At 39.6% G+C, this 20400-nt stretch overlaps 1 long non-coding RNA gene across 1 annotated transcript in view; it reads right to left on the bottom strand.

Moving 5' to 3' along the window:
• Positions 1-345: 345 nt before the first annotated feature.
• Positions 346-20400, bottom strand: part of LOC118168951 — a 21045-nt gene continuing 990 nt past the window's right edge. The window contains exons 2-3 of the long non-coding RNA XR_004751869.1: positions 20191-20312; positions 346-446 (exon numbers count right to left, since the gene is read on the bottom strand). This is a non-coding gene — a long non-coding RNA (uncharacterized LOC118168951). The remainder of the gene's footprint in view (positions 447-20190; positions 20313-20400) is intronic.

Here is a 20400-nt window from a genome sequence, read left to right as displayed (position 1 = left end):
TTACACTTCCTATTTGTCTCGTGTAGCTATAAACGTATAAACGCAACTGTTCGAAGGTCACAAATTGTGACGTCAGTGGAGCTGTGAGGGTGTAGCTAGGGACAAGTTTTGACTCACAATTCGTAATGACCAGATCAATCTAATGACCAGTCAGATACTGAGCTACTTCGTCACAGCAGAAAGTGTTTACCATTTTTCTAGAAATTTTTCAAATTATTTAAGTAACGTTCATACATTAGTAACAAAAATGAAATGCCTGTCTCTTCCTATAACACACTAAATCGTTTCCTTATAAAACGCAGTGCAACTAACACAATATATGGTAATACCACAGTACATTTTCAAGTTAGCTGTCAAGATGACACAGCCCTGGGCTACGTCTTTTGTCCATGGGAAACTATAAACAGAACTTGCAGCCCTAACTGGTTGAGTTGTTTTTGCAATACCTAAAAATCAAAAAGGTAAGCTGTTTATGTACTCTTAATCACATCTTTCCATTGATTTTATTATACAATTAAAGACTGGGCAATACAACAGTTTCTTCAGTCCTTCTGTGCACAGCAGCTTCTAACTGAAGAGAAGTATGCTTTTGGGGGCACTGGGACAAAAACTTTGGTGTGCCTGAGTTCTCAGCCCAGCTGGCAACATGAGCCATTTCTGAGCTCTACCTCTACTTCAGCAGTTAGATGCCTTACATTACCTATTTTATGGAACTGCCCTGTTTGTCTGCAGAATTAACGTAAAATGAAAATGTTCAGACAGGTGGAAACACAGATGCACATGAAACCTTAACTGCTCCAAACTTTCACACTTTTTTTTTTTTTTTAACTGCAGTTCTTCTACAATTTGGTATGGGAGAAAATTTTGGCCTTACAAAGCAAGGTGAAAGGTGCCTACTAGGCCTGCATATTTTGATCCCCTTACTCTTGTACTAAGTTTCTACTGTGAATAAATTTGTAGCTCACCCCCCTAGTCAGCAGCACTTAACATTCAGCTGGGACAGAAGCAGAGATACCCTTCCTTTTTGCCCCATTCTTGTGGAGTGTCATAACATGACACTTGCAGCTCCCCATAGCTGTCTGACCAGAAAAGTATATAAACCACCACGTGATTGCCACAATTACCAAAACCTGATGAGACGAGGGAAGCAGGCAAGGAAAAAACATGCAAGATGGGGGGCTGAGGAAAGGGGAGTTAACAGGCTAATGGTCTTTGCTGGATGTGCCTCTGACAATGCAAAGATATCTTTGAGGGAAATTATCATAAGCTGTTCAGAGGATTGACGACACAGATAGTTGAGTATCAAGACAACTATCCATAGGAAGGAACTGTCCATGTGGAAGGAAATGAACAAGTCATCAGCACCTTTCACACAGTTCACAGGGAAGAGCACCCACAGACACCTATCTTAGGAATACATCCTACTGTAAGTATGACATCTTATAGTAAATATGACTAATTCATAGTACTTCAGTCAGGTACTTTTTTTTTTATGCTGCCCTGCTTTTCTGCTTCCAGGTGACTGATTTAATGAACATTTCCTGCAATACAAAGTCAACAAACAATGCTATGTCATATCTCCCCAACAGTGTTACACGCACCTCAGCACACAGAATGGCAGAGGCAGGTACAGCTTGACTAATTGCAAGACTGAGACACAGAAGTTACATAGGACAAGGCAACACATGATTCAGGTCAGCACTTACCTCATTCCACTACCTTTACACCTGGATGTTGGATTAGGGCATCATTGGGTGGGCAGTTCACTAGGCAGCAGGGCAGTGCTGCTCAGGGGGTGTGAGTTAGACTTGGTAAGAGATGTGCTGGAGAACCAGAGATTAAATTCACCAGCTCTGCAGACTTCAAATAGTGGTGCCGGTCCCCAAAACCACTTGTAAATGGTTGTAACTTAACTTGGATGTCTGTGAACCCTACCCAAACCTCTATTCTATGCTTTTGAATCTGTTTACCGGGCTGCCCAGTAGCAGAACTGCAGATGTGTAGGTGTTTCCCAAGGAGCTTTAACCATAAATCTTTGGCACTGCCAGGAACACAGCTGTGGCAGCTTTACCTCTACATGTCCAAAAGGGACTCCAGGCCTACCAGTGAAAACTACATGCTGCTGCAGCTCCACTGTAGCTTTGTTACCAAATATAAGGCTACCTTAGAAGTACCTACCCCAACTGTGCTACCCATATGGATAACCACAAACAGGAAGTTTCAGATCTAGTTTACATGGAGACATTGAGGCGCATAAATCAGTAACATCCCGTGAAATTAACGTTTACTGCTAGTCAGCTCTTTTCAGGCTTGGCCATAAATAGCCCTGTTTCCTAACACAAGCCAAACCTAGCAAGAACTGTATATGGTGCATGAGATGTACATACCTTTCTTCCAAAGCCTGCTTGTCTTAAAATTTTCACACAAATGAAGGCATCTCCTACCTCATCCTTGCCACATTTGAACTGCCATTTTAGTTATTCAGCCACTCAAAGAATATAGTATAGAATATAATAGTTTTGTTTACTATTTTATTTCTAAAGGATATTAAAAAATCAGCCCAAACCTTTATTTTTTTAATTATATTTTTAAAAACTAAGATAGCTTAATTTCAGCTGTGTTTACATTCAAACTTCTTGTCTGTTGAAGTTCTGCACTACAAGATAAGCCAACAATGATTTTGAACTCCACAGGGAATTCCCAACTCACTGGAGTATTCTTATCATACTTCAAAAATTTTTAAAAACTAAACAAAACCAAACACCCCCCCATGTTTACACAGAGGGAGTTCAAGTCTGATGTGACTAAATGCCTGTGAAATGTCACGCAGCAAGATGTGCTGGTCATCCCTGAGATGTTGCAGATTAGCAGTAAGAACACGCAGGGTATTTAGTGATAGATTCATCCTGCTACAATTCCCTGAACTGTCTCCCTTTGCAAATTTAGCCTCATTTGGAAGGGTTAAAATAAACAGTTTCCGTGACAGAATAATAAAGTATCTTGTGCACCTTGCTTTTTAATGCAACACCAGCCAATTTAATTTGAAAAAAGTTATCCTATTATCAGAGGACTTGCGAATCCATTACAGAAAACCTTCTCTCCACACGTTCCTGGAGTAAACTTCTTTCTTCCCTGTGTGAATGTGATGTCATTTCAACCCATGACCCTTGAATGCCAGATAATTTATCTAATGAATAAGAGAGAGATAAGCCTCATTTATTTTTGCTTGTGTGGCAATACCCAGCCAAACTGTACTTTCAGGTGAGAGTTATTTTATTAATCTCTCTGAAACTCAAAAACAACAGTAAATTAAAAAAGCACGCCTTTCTTCTAACAGATCATTCTGGCAATAGGTTTAGTTCTATCTTACTGGTCCAGTGGAGAAAAGAGCCATAGCCTACCTCTGTGGACCTGTTTCTCATTATTCCTGGGTGTGGCAGAATAATACTTTTGGGATCATGCTGCTACTTTTCCAGGCAAGCAGCAGCAAAAATATTGTTTCTTAGAAAGCCTTCCTGCAATTACTTCTGTGAAAGTATTTTTTCTTGAAAGCAATCAAACTTAGCAGGCACAATGTTTCACTTCAGTAGTAGACAATTGGAGTGAACTAAACACTCACAATGTGGAAACTCAGGCCTGCCTGCCTACTTCCAAAACTGAACAGATTTCTGGATGTCTGGCACCTTCTAGTTCTTGTAAATTCAAATATATATATATATATTTTTTCCTCATGTTTGGAATCCAGATGTTCATGAGGATCCCAAAATGGAACCTAGAAGCTGAACTCAATTCTGCTAAGCTAACTTGAAGAAAGTCAAAATTGGACTTGCATTGTTAAAGTTTGGTTTTTAAACAAGGACGACAAAAAGGAAATAAATAAATATGTATGAGGCAATATATATTAGAAGTAATCAACTTGTTTAACTTTTAATATCCTCTCTTCTGAATTATTTGACTTGTTATCCATGAAACAGACCATCACAAGATAACGAACTCTTCAGGAATATCTTGAGTGAATCACACCTCAATACAAAGCTTGCCCCTCCACTTATTTTCTTTCCTAGCTGCCATCTTATGCCTACTTCTTGTTCACATTCACACCTTACCAGCAACCTATGGCAATTAAAAAAAGCAGTAGGCAAGTGCAGTGTTATGTGAATAAGTGACTGTAATGCTACAGATACAGTTCTTTCCAGAAGCCTACAGAAAATTAATGTTTCCTGTCTTGGCTATTTGTGGTACTCCTATTGATAGCTGACAGACCCAGTGGGTCTGAAAATGACTTTTCATCTCCCCTGAAGCCTGAGGAAGAGCAGCAAGGGAGATGGCTGAGCTCTTTTAGTTTTTTTTTAGCTGCTCTGTGTGTTTTCACAGTGATCGAAGTCAAAAGGTTTGAGTTTCTTTGAGACAGATGGAAGTAACAGAATGAGGACCCTGCACTAAGTTATAAACCCTGTAGTGAGTAATAAACCCAGGGAGCAGTTTAGGAAACCTCTGTCTTAGAATTCAAGTACTGGAATATGAAGCAGGTCTCTCCCCTAATCTCCACTCTGACTACTTGTGACCTTGCAAAATTGAATTTCCCCTGCATTTCCAGATAAGTTAAGGCAAACGTGTGAAGCAGAGTCAGGTAAGATGCTCCTATATGAGCACATTTAGCTAGATGACAAGTACTATGGATAACAGATCTGCATCTGGTGGCTGTGGCTATTACCTCAGAAAACATCTCATGGCTAGAAAAGGAACGGTAAAAATAAATTATCCTGCACTCACAAACAACAAGTAGCTGATTTCAGAGAATGAGATCACAATCACATCTCACCAGGATTTTCTCACTAGGCAAGAATGTGCTATCAGAGCTTTGTTCTCTAAAGGAAAGAAATAATGAACAAAATTAGTGTCCCAAGAAGTGAAAGAAAAACTTCCTGCTGCCACTAAGTGTGGTGTTCTTGTTTATGTATCTGAAGGAAATGGGGAAAACACCCCCGATATACCTAAAAAAACTTTTGGGTAGGATGAATACATGCTGCTCCTCCGTATTGGACTTTCAGTCTCTCTTAATCTTCATCCCACGGAGCTGTGCGTACAGCAGCTAAAGCTCTTCCAGTTAGGTTAAAGAGCATCTACTTTTTTGCATGTCTGATCAGGCTGCATAAAGAAAAAAGGTTCATTGTAAGCAAGTGAGTTGTAACAAGAGTAGAGCATGTAGATATCAAGGAGCGGTCCCTGCTACTCACCCCCTTTCAAAACTCATTGAATGCTCACAACCAATAACCACTGACGTGTTTGAACTTTCAAGCAGTAAAAAAAACAAACAAACAAACAAACAAAAAAAAGTATTAGCTACTTTATTTTCAAACTGCAGTTCCCAAGAGAGGATAAAAGTAAGCCCACCCTTCCATTTCTTAATCAGAAATGAAACAGTTCTGCCTGTTCACCATCCTATGAGGCTCAGCAATGGCAGCGTGCAGGAAGTATGAACAAATACTACTCATGAACCAGATTTAGCACAGGAATGGAAAATGCCCTTTGTTAGCTTGATTTTTCACTGATACCATGTTAAAAAAAAAAATAATCTGATACCCTGTAAAAAGACTTCCTGAAGCTAAAGTTAGAAGTCACTGCCTAGTCACTTGGAAATCTAAAACCCTTCCACTAGGTCTTCAACTACTAACTCTTCTGCACAGCCTTAAACAAGTAACTGCTTCATGCTTCAGTGTGGTATCTGTATCACAAATTCTTCAAAGGCTAGGAAAGTTATGGTCAGCTCAACCAACTCAAAAATCTTAAAATAACAAGGCTGGGCTTTGTTCTCTACCCTCCCCCCCCCCCCAGTTCTCTTTTTGAAAACTTTTGAAAACTTGCCCTTAAGAGCAGAATTTAACAGGAAGCCAGAGTGCTTCCTAAGGGACTACACTATCTGTGGAGCTCTTCCCAACTCTTGCCAACCGGCCCAACATGCACACTCTGACCTTACACATTATTGCAATATGGGTATAAAGTACCATCCCAGACTGAACAGCTTTTAAAAGTTGTTACCTTTCAGTACTGTGTCTCTTCATCATTACAAATTGAGAGCAGTACCCTAAAATGCTCACAAGTGGATTATATGGCTTCTATAGCTGCTCACAGAACTACAGCCAGAAAATCTGCTAGTTGAAGAAATATCCTAAAGGCAACACTTAGAACAAGCAAAATTTGAAAAGTTGAATGAAAAACTGCTTACCTTCGGATGGGCTAGAAGGAAATATTTTAGCTTGTTTGCATAATACAAAGACCAAGAACTATTTACTTTTTTGTTTGTTCCCAACTTCTTGCCAGCTACAGATGCAATGTATACCAATACGGTAACTGGATATAACCCAATCTACTTCTTTTGTTATATGTTTTTTTGAACTGTTAAAATGTGAACAGCATAAATCATTTTATCTGAGGGAGAGAGAAAAGCCACAAAGAAAGGGGCTGCAACAGCCAGGATATGACAGATGAAGGCATCATTTTGATCAAAATGGAGTTATGGTTAACAAGTAAGCTTCCGGATGGGCAGGCTGCTATGTGGGTGGACTGCAGGGAGAAGGGATACAAGGAATTGCATAATGAATGGCATTTCTGGTTCAATACACAGAGATAAATGGTGCTCTATGTTACGTTGCTGGCAGTTGGTCTCATACAGGGCCACAGACTTGAAGAACTGTTAATAATTGCATCTGATTAAATCACTTTGCCTATATCATTCCCTTTCCTCATTTCTTTAGAAGTCTTTCAACATATTTCTAGCCCAAAGCACTGTATTTAGTACCTTATTTTTCACTGACCATTTCCTTCTCCTCCCTTATACTTGACTAAGAGACCCAGCCCTTCCTCTAGCTTTCTCTCCTGGGGTAATATCCAGGCTCCTTCACTTCCTTCATGATCAAATAGAAAACTTGGTTTTGAAGGGTGGAGGAAAGATCAAGGAAGGGGAAGGTGAGAGACCAGGATTAACTGGTGTGCTGTGCGTGATCAGTACGTTCTTCAATACATCAAGAGAACTTGATCACGAGGATAACGCTTCAGAGTGAAACCTTACCACTGTTCCTCATATTGAGTAATAGCTTCTTTACACCTCACTCTGATGGAATGATTTACTCCTTCAAGAACAAAAGGACTTGAACCCGCAAGCCCAGTTCCAGGACGTGTTCACTGTCTGTACTATTGTGCCCAAGGGACTGAATTTTGCATGCTTATGTCCTGTTTTCTACTATAGCAGCTATGGCATCTCTCTTGTTGAACTACATCTTGCTAAACTGATACATCTAATCTGAAAGATATTCTTAACATTAATGGAGGTACTGACATGTTCTCAAACTCCAACTACATCCATCGGCTAAGAGAGCTACCTAACATAGTAAGTCCCGTAACTCCAGGAGTCAGTGATGTAGTACGTACAGATTACAGTGGTTAATTAAATGCTCCAAAACACATCTTTCTTCTACAGAATTCAAGCCATGTATTTGTAGCTAGTCATGATTATAACAATGCCAGAAGGCTTAGAAAAAGCTTTACAATGTTGCTTACTAACAATTCTCAAAGGTTAATTAAATGCAGCTTTATGTTTCATGATTACAAAAAGTGAAAATCAGAAAAGGATATAAAAATTGCTTTAAACACTTAAACATGGAAGACTCAAACTTCTAGGCACTACATCAACTACATGCAGGAGCACAGCACCTGCACTGCTTGTGGGACAATTTCAGATTTGAAGCTGCGATCTTTCACAGCAGCTTCTGGCATCATTTTGTAAGTCCAGGTACCAAAATTTGCTGCCACATTTACATAAATTACTATTTACATAAAAGATGTCAGACATTTTTTTCAGGATGTATTTTTCTTGAATTGTAAAGTTGATATTTTATATATATATAACGTTGACATATAAACAACAAAACTTATTGCATAGAGAACATTCTATACTGTGCAAATGGCAGCATGACAGAGCCAGTAGGAAAGATCACACGTACAGAGCATCTGCAGTGTAAACTTTGCTGAGGTTTGTTCAAGTCCTCTCCATAAATAAAGATGTCATTTAGAGGAGGCTGTTCTGAGTCACTGTGCACATCTACTGGGTCACGAGTCCTGACAGGAAGCGCACTGCAAATGCCTCGGTGCATCCCTTCAGTTGGTAACGTGAACCAGCTGAAAGGCTCAGACAGGTTACAGGGATGGCTTCTCTCTAAAAGCCATCTCCAAGTGGGATAAGCCAATGGACTGCAAACTGCAGGTGCAAAGCCTGGCACTGCCAGCAGTGCCCACAGAGAGACACACTGCAGGTCTGAGCTGAGGCACTCATCCTTCTGTCATGGCTTAGACCTACTTTAGGTTGTGACATCTTCCACCATCCATGTCTAGAGGATGGTGACAAGCTAACTATGGGAAAAAGGTACAAGCTCAGAAGGAAGGAGGAGAGGAGTAATTCTCCCAGTGAAGTAAGTGGGGGAAAGGCTGCAGTTAATCCCTGTCTGGAATCTGGGATGTTGTGGTTAATAACCCTGTTCTCGTCAATAGTTAAATGAGTTTCTCAATGGCCACACGTGGTCAGGACTTCAGTTTTATGTTCCACACTCCAGAAATGCATTCGGACACTGGCTCAACACTGACTCAGTGGGCAAGGTGCCGTTCACTGAATCACAATTACCACTTCCTGCAGCGCTGTTTCTGCTTGTAGTATTTTGACGGAGTGAGAGGCTGGTTAGCTGAGAATTAACCTCACAACTTAAGTCAACAAAACTGCAGACCATACACAGTTTGTGTGGACACAGGAAAACTGCTTGATGAGAACACACTATTCCATACAAAGATTTTGAATGAAATTATGCAAATGCAGTAATGTTTCATATCTGATATATATTTACTTTTCTTACGAAGATAAACTAAATTTTCTCAAAAGAAAAAAACAGTGTGCCCATCTTTATGATCTTCTAGCACTGTGTTCTTCTACGGCACTGCAAAGAACCCCTTTAGAACAGAACGAATATCTTATTGAATAGGAGGATTTTTTCCATATCAGGAGGTCAAGATAGCTAAAAGTTTGTGAGGTGGATTTTGTTCTGTGTCGTAAGCTGTGCAACACTTCTAGAAACAGACAAACAAAATAAACAACTCTTACATCACTGCAATATTACACACTTAAAACACTTAAAATTCCAAAGGGGGAATTTTACCCCGTACTATTTCAAGAAATAACATGAGTAACTTAATCTGCATACACACATGCAACTACCCCAGCTCATCAATTTATTGATGAGTCTCTGGAAAATAATACTGATAAGTACTTGTCTTATGATATGCAAAAGAAAGATAGCAGTCTCTTCCTCTCAGTAGTAGACTGTTGTCTGCAAGCTTTTAAATGGTTAATTCCTAGTGAGAATCAGTGAGTTTATCAGGAGGTCATGCCTGCATGCTGCACCATTTCAGCTGTACACAGGACATCAGAGCTGCTTCTGCAACCCACCCCAGCTTATGCACTCTCCTACGGTTTCGTGACTCTTCCTGCTAAGATTTCCATCACCAAAAGTTTTGGCATGTTGTGCTTATAAAAATGTTTGTCAAGTACTAAGAACATGCATGCAAAAGCCATAAACAGAAGTAATGGATGCTTCTGTTTAGATTGCACATTGCTAGCCCAGCTGTAACTAATCTCATTTGAGAGCTTATTTACAATACATTTGACTACTTGCATATCTGACAAAGATGCCGATCTTTCATACCAGTTTTCTATTTTAATTGACAGTTCTAAGTCACTCTTAATTCTGAAAGTGACCAAAAGCTTAATTAGCTTGTATGCTCAATTAACCAGGTTTGGTGGGTCATGTTTTTTTGGCAGATTAAGAGCACTGACCTCTCATCCTGTACCTGAACAATGCAGACAAGAACCACCAGCAAACTAGAAAATCCAAATCAAATTCAGATGACAGACATGACGTTCTGTGTGCCAGGCAATATGATCTGGATCATGTTTTTTTTTTTGCAGTGGGAATCATTTTTAGGTTATACAGAGAGCCCAAGTGGATCCACAGCATTCATAACATTCTTATAAACCCTAAACTTTTGCTTCTACTGATGTTATCATGGAATTTCCTATAGCTACAGTGCTGATGTGCAAGAATCTCAACCACCTACCACAATGCCACAAAAGATTGCCTTGCTGTGGAATACAGGTTTTAGCAAAAGTGAGAAAGCAATATTACTATAAAAGAGCAATCACTTATGAGGTCACTGTTGCCTTTGCTCATTACATAAGAAAAGGCACTGTTACAGTTACAAGCAAGCCTCACTAGTAAATGTACAATATTTGCTCTGCCTTCATATTCTTCTCTGATCTACTGTTCAGAGGCTCTGGGACAGAGTATCAGATTAGGACACACTCCTATTGTTAAACATTTGCTTATAATCAGGGTCTATAAGCAATAAATTCTTATTTTGTTAAGAAATGAAAAGAAAAAAAAATATGATATTGATCTCAAGCCACTGACCTTTCCTACTCCTTTTCTTTCTAGGAAGACTTCAAACTAAATGTTACTCTTGCTTCACAAGGTAAGTCTCTTGTCAGGCTTCAGAGAACCACCTGTAACATTAAAGGTGCCTCGGAGCTCCTGATGAGTCATGGCTCATGGGACTCTATCAGCTCTAACAGTGTCCCATCTAAAATCAAAAATAAAACCTCTCATAACATGAAATTTCCACCAGGTATTCAGGTATCTATTCTTATTTTCACTTGCATTAAATTTCTGGAAAACGTCCATGTCATTAATAATCAAAACATTTTTTTTTTCTTTAAAGTGCATGTACTACAAAGGTATACAGTAGGCAAAGCTCTATGGAACCCTGATATTTTTGACAGTTTTTTTTTTTTTTTGAAGATATGTAAGACTATATTTACTTGTGTATCTAGTTTGAAGTTACCACACACTGTTTTAAGTTATAATACTTTATGTATGCTCACACAGACTTGAAAGTCACATGCTGAAACTGTGGTTTCCTCATGTTCCTTAAATGATGCTGTCTTTCCTCTTTCTACATTTTCTCCCTCTTTTTTGAGGAATCAGTCTTGTCAGAACTTATCACAGCTAGGGGAAAAAAAAGTCAAACATGCCCATAGAGAGCATACAGAAAAACAGACCCCATTGTGCATGGTTATCTTGGTCTAGAACTGAGCTGTGGGACTGTAACTGTGCAGCACTGTCAGTGTAAGGAACCTTACTGCCAGGAATTCTCACATTAACGTAGTGATATACTTTGAGAATCAAACCAAACCCCTCTGCCTGGCACTGAATAGCATTTGGGAATCACCTATTAATAATAGGTCACCAGACTGCCAAAACCAAGATAAATTCCTTTTTTAATATGAATCACACAATGGGAAGAATGAAAGGCTGAGGAATAGCGTTGATCATCTAAAACTAACTGAAGCAAGCCAGTTGCCTAGTAGCATACAATGCGTTTATTGGAATTGAGCTTATGAGCTTAATTTCCCACATGCATCCAATTCAGACTTAGGATATCAAGATCTCTGCTAGGAAGCAAGAGCTTGACAAAAGAGGCAGTGAGTAGCAAGACCCACTTTCTGGGGTAACCTCGAAGGAGAGATGGGCATCCCAGGCTCTTTCAACCTAAGAGATCAGTTTATAACTCTCACTGCACAGCGGGTGGCCTACAGCAGGAGTCATTCTCCAGCTTTTCCTGATGAGAATAAGGCCTTGAATAGAGAGAAACGAGATATCTATGAGGCTCAAGAGACAATAACTAGGTAGATTTCCAGGAAAATCCATTTCACAGTAACATGTTCTACCAGGGCCTTTTTAGATCATTTTGTGTATACAAGAAAACAGACTTTTAAGTGATGAGCTATTACGAGCCAGATGCTGATCCTTGTTAGACCAATATAAACGCATTATGGAACAACTGAGCTAACGGTCTTGGAGAAGAGGGTTTGGATCTGATTTATCTGGTGTTTTGGTACCTAGATCTATGCCATTGAAATGAACAGAAGACAAGGATCTCCCTAAGCTAGTTTCCTTTTAAGTAATATTCAGTGCAGCGTAATATCGCTAGCTAGGATCTATCCTGACATTCCTTACTCCCACTGAGTAATGCTTATTCATGGAAGTAGTTCCGCTTAATTAATTGTGTTACACAGACCATACTAGAAATTTCCATTTATCTCCGGGGAATTTACATAGGCTGGCACAAGCTTTCCTACTGGACAACAGATGAATGTTCACCAGGTGTGGAGAGGGAAAATCCAATTATTTCCTATAGTCTGACCTACCTTAACAATATCTAGTCTTCACAGTACTTGCAGCTAATTATACACAGATCATTTTTGAGCTCCCCAAATACAAACTTAACAATAGAGTTTCTACTCCAATTCCACTTAAGGCTTTCTTCAGTCTTTCTCTGTCCTCTGCATGGAATGGAATTTACCCCACTAGAACACATCTGAGCTAGAGCTCTCCCCTCATTCTCCTGGGCTTGGCAGCTCCCTTTACAGATCACCAGCCATCTTCCACAGCTCTCTCATCCACTGCCTCTTTGTATTCTTCTGACTCATTGTAACTTGCCTTGAAATGGCTCTATTTAGGTTCCCTTTTGTCCCCCTCTTCATTTTGTATCTCACTTGGAGTGAATAAATCTGCACATTTCTTTGCTATCACTTTCTATAAGATCTTTCATAAGATCAAACTCATTTACAACCAAACTCCATCTTTGCTGATCATTTTGGGTCCAAAACCACTGTCCTTCACCTCCTTTCTCTTTCACTGAAAGCAACGATACTTTTCTGCCTCCCAGAAACCTGGACCAATGCAATTCTGCTTCTCTCATCAGCGCTTAGAAAAGCTCCTAGTATAGAATTGCCCTTCATTAAGTCATCCTTTATCCTGTTCTTCACTGAGTCAACCATTCAGAATTTGTTTTCACTCTGAGAGCACCTCATAACCTACGCCCTCTAGGCCTGTCCTCTCACATTCATCCTGGGGGGGCCAACTTCCACAGTCCATTTAACATATGGGGAAAAAAAAAAAAAAAAAAAAAGCAAGTCCATAAAAAAGTGGTAGAAAATCTCTTCCTGCACAAGCATCTTCCAGCACAGGGGCATTTGTTATTGATTTCTCATTCCATTTCTGACAAGTTAACATTTTTCTAATCCTTCTTCTGACTAAATCCCAACAATTTCTGAAAGACACACAATGCTTAGCACTGCCTTTTTGCTTTTTTTCCCCTCCCTGCAGCTTCTACTCTGCCTGTCTGACCATGACTACAACATTACCATGCTGCTGAGCCTTACAGATTTATTAGCATAGAATTTGTTCCACACTGTGCCTTCTTCTTTCCTTTAAAAACTCACCATTTGCTCTGAAGAGACAAGGGAGCATACTTGTGACACCTCTTGGTGAATAAAAGGAGCATGCATTGCAATTCAATTGACACAAATTGATTATTCAATGCCAATTTAAAGTATTTTCCTCAAAAAACACATACATTTCAGAAGAAATAAAGCGCTGCCATCTTCAGCAGTTCTAACCCAAATCACAGAATGGCACAAGCAGTCAGCATTGCCATGAAAAGGCCATGAAGAAAGAGGAGGGAGAAAAAGCAAGGATTTCTGCTTTCTGGCAGAAATACCTTGATAGTACTGATACTAAGTCACCATATGCCAGCACTCCACCTGGAAGACTTGGAACAACGCTGAGGAAAAACCCCTATTTGGCAAAGACAAAGTTGTTTTGAAAGCTTTTCTCTGTTACGTTTATCACTTACGGAAGCCTCTGTCATTTTTTTTTTTGTCCTCCTTGTCCATCAATAAAAGCTGCTACTACCGTATGCAGGACGGGTGCTAAAATTCCTCAGTGACAGCAAGCAAAGTTTTTTTTTTTTTTTTTGAAGATATATTTACTTAAATCCTACAAGCTTTAAACAACAATCAGCAAACAGAGATTAGGTAAAGCAGCACAGTAGCTATATTAGAAATAAGTTATGGGAAGCTTACTTGAAAGAAAATGGAAGACTATAGCCAAAACATCCAAAGCAGTGGGAGGGAGAGAAGAGATATGCACTATTATTAGCGTGCCCGAGATATATGCTATTATTAGAGCACCCATTAAATTCTGTTTCCCTTTTCTTCTCAGCACAGAGCTTTTAGGAGCTTATGTAGGAAAAATGCTGTTGCTCAACAGCACCCAGGAAACAATTTTTCTCATTAAAACTCTTTCCTCTAAATTGTTCAACAGCAATGTAACTTGCAACTGTACTGAGACCGTTCTGACACACTGGGCAGTACTGCCCTCAGGGCTCTGCATTTCATCTTTCTTCAGCTGTAAACTCATTAAATTCTGTTTTTCTTCAGAGCTTTTTCACTGCTTCCTAGAATAGTCCATAACCAATGTCAATACCGCTGTGATTACAGAGTTGCTTTTCCATATATTGTCGCTTAGATACTTAATACTTCAGGAATTTATACTGCTACCTACTGTTACAGTATCTGGACATCTACAAGCAAAACAACTCTGCATTTAAGTATTGTAGTACAATCATCTGCCAGGGCTGCAGGCAAGCTACATATTAAGTGAACAGCAGCAGATACACCCAACTCCATTGCAAACTGCTGGGCATCTAGGGCTTGCTGTAATTAAAGCCCCAGAGCCTACCTAGGAAGCATAAGACTTACACGGCATGCATTTTAACCCCGCTAGAGGCCAAACTGTTAAGGGTAGGGAGTGCCACACCCTACTCAGAGCAGGAACTATTAATTGTCTCTTATCTAAGACACCTGTTATAGTCTTAGCGTTCCTTGACAGAACAATCTGTAACATCACAGCTTCCCTAACAGTAGATAGGAACTGTCCATACTAGCTTAGGCACTTCTCCTCCATTAGTAAGAATGCCAAAGACAGAGGAGGAAGGGATGGAATCCCAAATAAGCCTCCCATGCAAGCCTCTTGCTGAGAAGAGCAGTGCCAAGTTGCTCATCTGGTCTGTATTACATGGCAGGTTATGGGTTTGTTGCTTCCCTGGATACACCATCGCTGGAATTCAGCTTACAGAACTCATCCTCCAGAATTTACTCCCTTCCCCATTTTTAGTAAGTTGTTTTTTTTTTTTTTTTTCTTCCTCCAGAAGTCTGCCAACTGGCTTGCTTTTGGTTTGTTGGTTTTCCTCTGGAATGTGAATCTGATTGACTGACACACTGCATAAACAATAGTCTAAGCCAGCTGTTTCTGTAAATTTCTGATATTAGATTTCAATCAATCCCTTAAGAAGTATTCTACTTCAGAACTTGAGACCACCACGACAAGCACAGCTTAATACCAAAAACACTCTATATTTGCTTTCTGTCTTATAGCTTCAGATTTAAGTATCTTCTTTTCCCCAGTGCTACCAGCTAACTAGAAACTAAAGATATGCCTAGAGCTAAAGCAAACAGAGTTGTAACATCTCTAGTTGAGACTAATCTTTGCTTTAGATATTAGCTGTCTCAGCTAAGCAATTTCAACAAATCTCAGACATTGGCTACTTTTCTAATCTACGGATTTTTACAAATGCTAAAGAGATTCAATCTACACAAAATCTGGTTTAAAGACAGGTGCACTTAAAGCTGATGAAGAAATCCTCAGATGTGATCATTGCTGTTAAAAACAAAAAATCAAAACCGTATCCTGACAGCTCACCAGAACAACAAATGTTGTATACAAAGACTATTCATCAAATAGCTGCTGTCTACTCTTCACATGAGTGAAGTCGGCATAATGACAGGGGATTTCACAGGTGCTCAATCTGTGTTTGTTACTAAAAAGTCAATTTCTAGCAGCCAGTCCCTTTGAAAAGTACAGCTGCAGCATCCAGGAAAACTATGCTGGAGAGAGGTTATACTGCTTTAAAGCTTCAATCGCTTTCTCTCCTAATGTAATAAAATAGCTGAGCTAACAGCACGCAATTTATTGTTGTGATTGAAGCAAGTTTGTAAATTCTTGATTACACTGGCTTAGTTCAGAGATAAAAGGCTGGCTACTCCTGCTGCTCACAGGACAACAAGTACTACAACAAGCATCCGGAGAGAGTCCAGTGCCCCTAGGCTGGTACTCTCAGTTACATCTACCCACACGGATAACAAAGATAAGAGAGATACAGTAGGCAGCAAGGAAAAGGAACAAAATTTTAAATAAACAAAGAAACCTGAGTAGCTGAATTATACCTAAAGGAAATGAGATCACCATCTGCTTCAGATTCTAACCACAAACAACTGACAAGTAATCAAGAGTCATTAAAGTACAAGAATTTTTTATGAATCACATTCAACTTTAAAATCAACTACTCTGGAAATTCCTGGGACTCAGACAAGCTGTATTTTAAGAGAATACAATTAAAGAAAGAACAGTATTTCATTTTATTTTTTGAAACTTTATGGTGATAACGTAACATTTGACATCTATTGGTGTACATTTAAAACCTATTGGTTTACTCAGTCATACCTGTGATTATCTGAAGAGCTGGAAGTAAACTGATTTTAAAAAATGAACTTGACTGATAAAGTGTTTTACTGGAAAGCTGGAGCTTTCTGGTTTCATATTTGAAAACAACCTAAAATATTCCTTAACCTTGTAAAATATTTTATCGCTGCCTTGAAATCCTTTCTGCCATAATCCAAAACCAAAACAATTACTGTAACCCAATACTGTTTAGTTTTGAAGCACCATTCTGATACACAAAGCAGATGTAAAAATAGCTACGTTCTTCATATCCCTATATGCACAGCTAGAGCTAATTAATTCAGTGACAAGCTATTTTCTTTCAAAGAAAACTATTACCATTACAGACTTGACAGGTCCCTCAAAATGATCTATAGGTGCTTTCTTGGCTTTCATGTTCTTAACCACAAACTAAATACTAAACATAAGGTTTAACCCTGCTCTTTTATATGACATGACAGAGGTTCAGGTACATGACTTCTCATATGCAAATTTAGACCTCTCCATTCCTGATGCACCATGAGTAGAGAGGACTTGCACATGATTTTTCATGGGAAGCTGTGCTGGCAAGCCAGATAATTACTAGACAGAGGAGTAACTGATATTACTTATATGTGATACAAACCAGAACGTGCTCCTCACTAACACCAGACTTAGGCTGATAGAAAGCCTCAGGCATATCCGAGCCCTGATTCTGAAAGTGCCTTGAACAGGAGACTGCTCCCCCTGCACTAAGCCCCAGCACCTTTAGCAGGAGCTTGGAGAAGCATCTGCTGACAGTGCTAGGACTTCAGGATTAGGGCAGATAACTGAGCACTGCCATAATTCTAAGCATGTGAAGATTCCAGTTAGGATAGTGGGTGTCTCTGACAGAAAATCACTGTGGAGTATCAGGGTAGCACAAGAAGGGAATTTTTTCCTTATAGAATGGCACTTCTGTGGCCTTTTTACCAATATTTACATGGTTACTTAAACTTTGAGTTCTATCCTTTTGGTGTTTACTGATGGACTACCAGTAACCATGTGTGGCGGATGGTATTTTGTCCTAGATTTAATATGTTGTTATCAACAGCTGTGAAAAAGAACACTGGAACTAATAATACCTCCAGTCCAGCAACTCCCACAAAACAATGCAAACCTCATAATCTTTCAGCTAACCACTTTAAGATAAGAAAAATCTATTTCTTTAGAATGGTCAGTGTCCTCATCTAGTTGGAATGAAACGTTATCTTTTCTAAAGTTGCTAAGTCAGGCTGGCAGACTAGTCTGAAACATTCAAGCTACTTCAACAATAAAGTAAAAGAATCAGCAAGATTTTTATCAGCAACTGAAATCTAAATCACAGAATCACAGTAAAGCAGGAATTGTCTGACTATGTGTCTGATCCTACTGGCCCTTCACAGTTGGATCCACTGCCTCTGAACTATTGGAGAGAAAGACTGTACAAATGCAAGGTATTTAGATTAGGATCAGATGAGCAGCTCATAAATGGCATATACATTTTCTTCACTCCGTGCTATAATCCAGTCACAGACAAAAGAAATCTATAAATACTTATTATCTACGGCCTTGACTATGTACATGACAGAATGACTTAAAACTTTGTAAATAGCTTTTTCTTGTTCAGATGCTGTCCTCATTCAGGAGAGTAAATTGCCTTCTACAAGATCAACCCTGACATATCTTGTAGCTCCCCTACCATCCTGAGAGGAAGTTGTTGTGAGCTGGGGATTGGCCTCTTCTCGCAGATAACTAGTGAAAGGACTAAAGGGAATGGCCTCAAGTTGCACCAGGGAAGTTTAGGTTGGAAATGAGGAGACATTTCTTCTCAGAAAGAGCAGTCAGGCACTGGAACGGGTTACCCAGGGAGGTGGTGGAGTCACTATCCCTAAGGGCGTTTTAAGGAAAGGTTGGTCTTGCTACTTAGGGACATGGTTTAATGGGTGACATTGGTGGTAGGGGGATGGTTGGACCAGATGATCTTGGAGTTCTTTTCCAGCCCTAATGATTCTATGATCCTGCACACATCTCTCCTAAATTCAGATAACAGATCAAAGTGATAAAATCACAGATATGAAAAAGGAAAAAAGAACTAGGCAGTGGAAAGCCAAAAGTGGCTGGCAAAGTATAATTATGCTTACAGGTCTGTACAATAGTTTCTCTCTTAAGGCACATGGCTTGTTATCCTTGATATTTACTGTGCATATAAGTTCCATTGAGAGACTTTCAGAAGGCATTTCATTTTGCTAACTGTTTTTTCCCAAACAAGTTCAATTTTGAGTTAAAAACCTTCCTTTTCCTCTTGCCTGTCACAATCTTAATCTGGAGAGATATCATGGCTTGTAACAGGGCCCTTCTAATTCATGAAGCATGGAGTAATGCACAAATTTTGACCCTGAAGCTACCAAAAGTCCTTTGATAGCAGAACCGGTCCTGTTCCACCCCTCCCACTCACTTGGTCTATGCATTTCGTATCTGTGCAGGCAAGTCCAGCAATGAGGTCTTGCCAGAACTGCCAGGCTACAGGTTTTCCATGGCTTCTGCCTGTAGGCAGGGCACATGACAAATCCAAGGATTTCTTTCAGTTGCAACCTCACCTCAGATCTTGTTGTACCAGCCAACAGCCGGGTAGCTCTGGGCACTCAGGCACTGGAAATTATCTGATCCATTTCTGCTTCCCAAAGAGTCACTTAATACATAGGTGATCATGCAACCTTGTTTGCTTTGAGATTGCCTGCAGTACCAAGGCAAACTAATTTACAGCAAGTTTGGATATCTCTGCTAAACTGTATTTTGAGTTCAATCACTTCACTATCGTATGTTCACCTACCTAGGTGCAAATATTCAAGCCAAAAGAATTAGATGACACCAAAGAGGTAATGCAAACCAAACAGACTGTTTCTGATCAGTAACTTACCAGTCTGATTGAAACAAACAAACACCACAGACCAGACCACTTGCCATTAAGGATAAAGTAACACGTATTTCAGTAAAAACCTATATTTGTGACAAAGGGTAGAAAAGGGGAATTTTGATTCTTGCCATGTCTTTTGCCACATTGAAAACAACAAAAGTTTCTGTCTCTTTGACCTGGGAAACAAGAATAAATCTTTGTATTTTAAGAAAAAGAAGACGAACAGGTGACATTACTCTGCTTGGTCAGAAGTTCAGGGGGAAGGTCATTACTCACTTCTACAGCACTCCTTGGGGAGCAAGTGTGAAAGAGGAAATCCTGATGCTCGCGTTAACTCCTTTTCCAGAAAGTTTGAGGAAGCTGCCAAGGCCTGGCACCTCTTCCTTGGGAGGGGTGGAGGAGGAAGAAGAGGAGCTGTCCAGACCCGGAGGAGCCCTACTCTTCCTGGCAGCTTGTCCCTTCCCTTCCCCCGTGATGAACCAAAGCATGACCCATTTCTTCACTTATTATGTAAGGCTTGTGCACTTTTTTTTTTTTAAGTGAATAAAAGTTACAGAGTGATTTTTAAATCTACATTGTTTTTCCTGGAATTTATTCCCTAGAATAAGTTTAGTCTATAGCTGCTTCTCTAGAGTGAAGAAAGTGCAATGGAGATCCCACCTTCATATTATCTGCCCTATTACTTAAAGGATTGGTTTGCTTGTAATATTTGCTCACCATAGAAAGAATGAGGAAAAATTACCCTCCTGAGATGCAGAAAGATTTGTTCCTTACCTATGTTCACTTTGACTTCCAACTTGATCTGTTTCTCTTGATGCAGTTTCTGCCATCCAGTCAATGTGAATTCAGCATGCTTTCAGCAGAGGTGAGGTCTGTCCTCACATGAGCCCAAAGAGCTGATAACACAACAACAAAAGGTATAGAGAATGTAAGCACCTACTACTACCTGAATAAGTGCATGCTTATACCACAGACTCAACAGAA

The sequence above is a fragment of the Oxyura jamaicensis genome, chromosome 6, assembly GCF_011077185.1.
Source record: "Oxyura jamaicensis isolate SHBP4307 breed ruddy duck chromosome 6, BPBGC_Ojam_1.0, whole genome shotgun sequence".
In the NCBI taxonomy this organism is placed as follows: domain Eukaryota; kingdom Metazoa; phylum Chordata; class Aves; order Anseriformes; family Anatidae; genus Oxyura; species Oxyura jamaicensis.
This window is presented reverse-complemented; position numbering and strand designations above follow the sequence as displayed.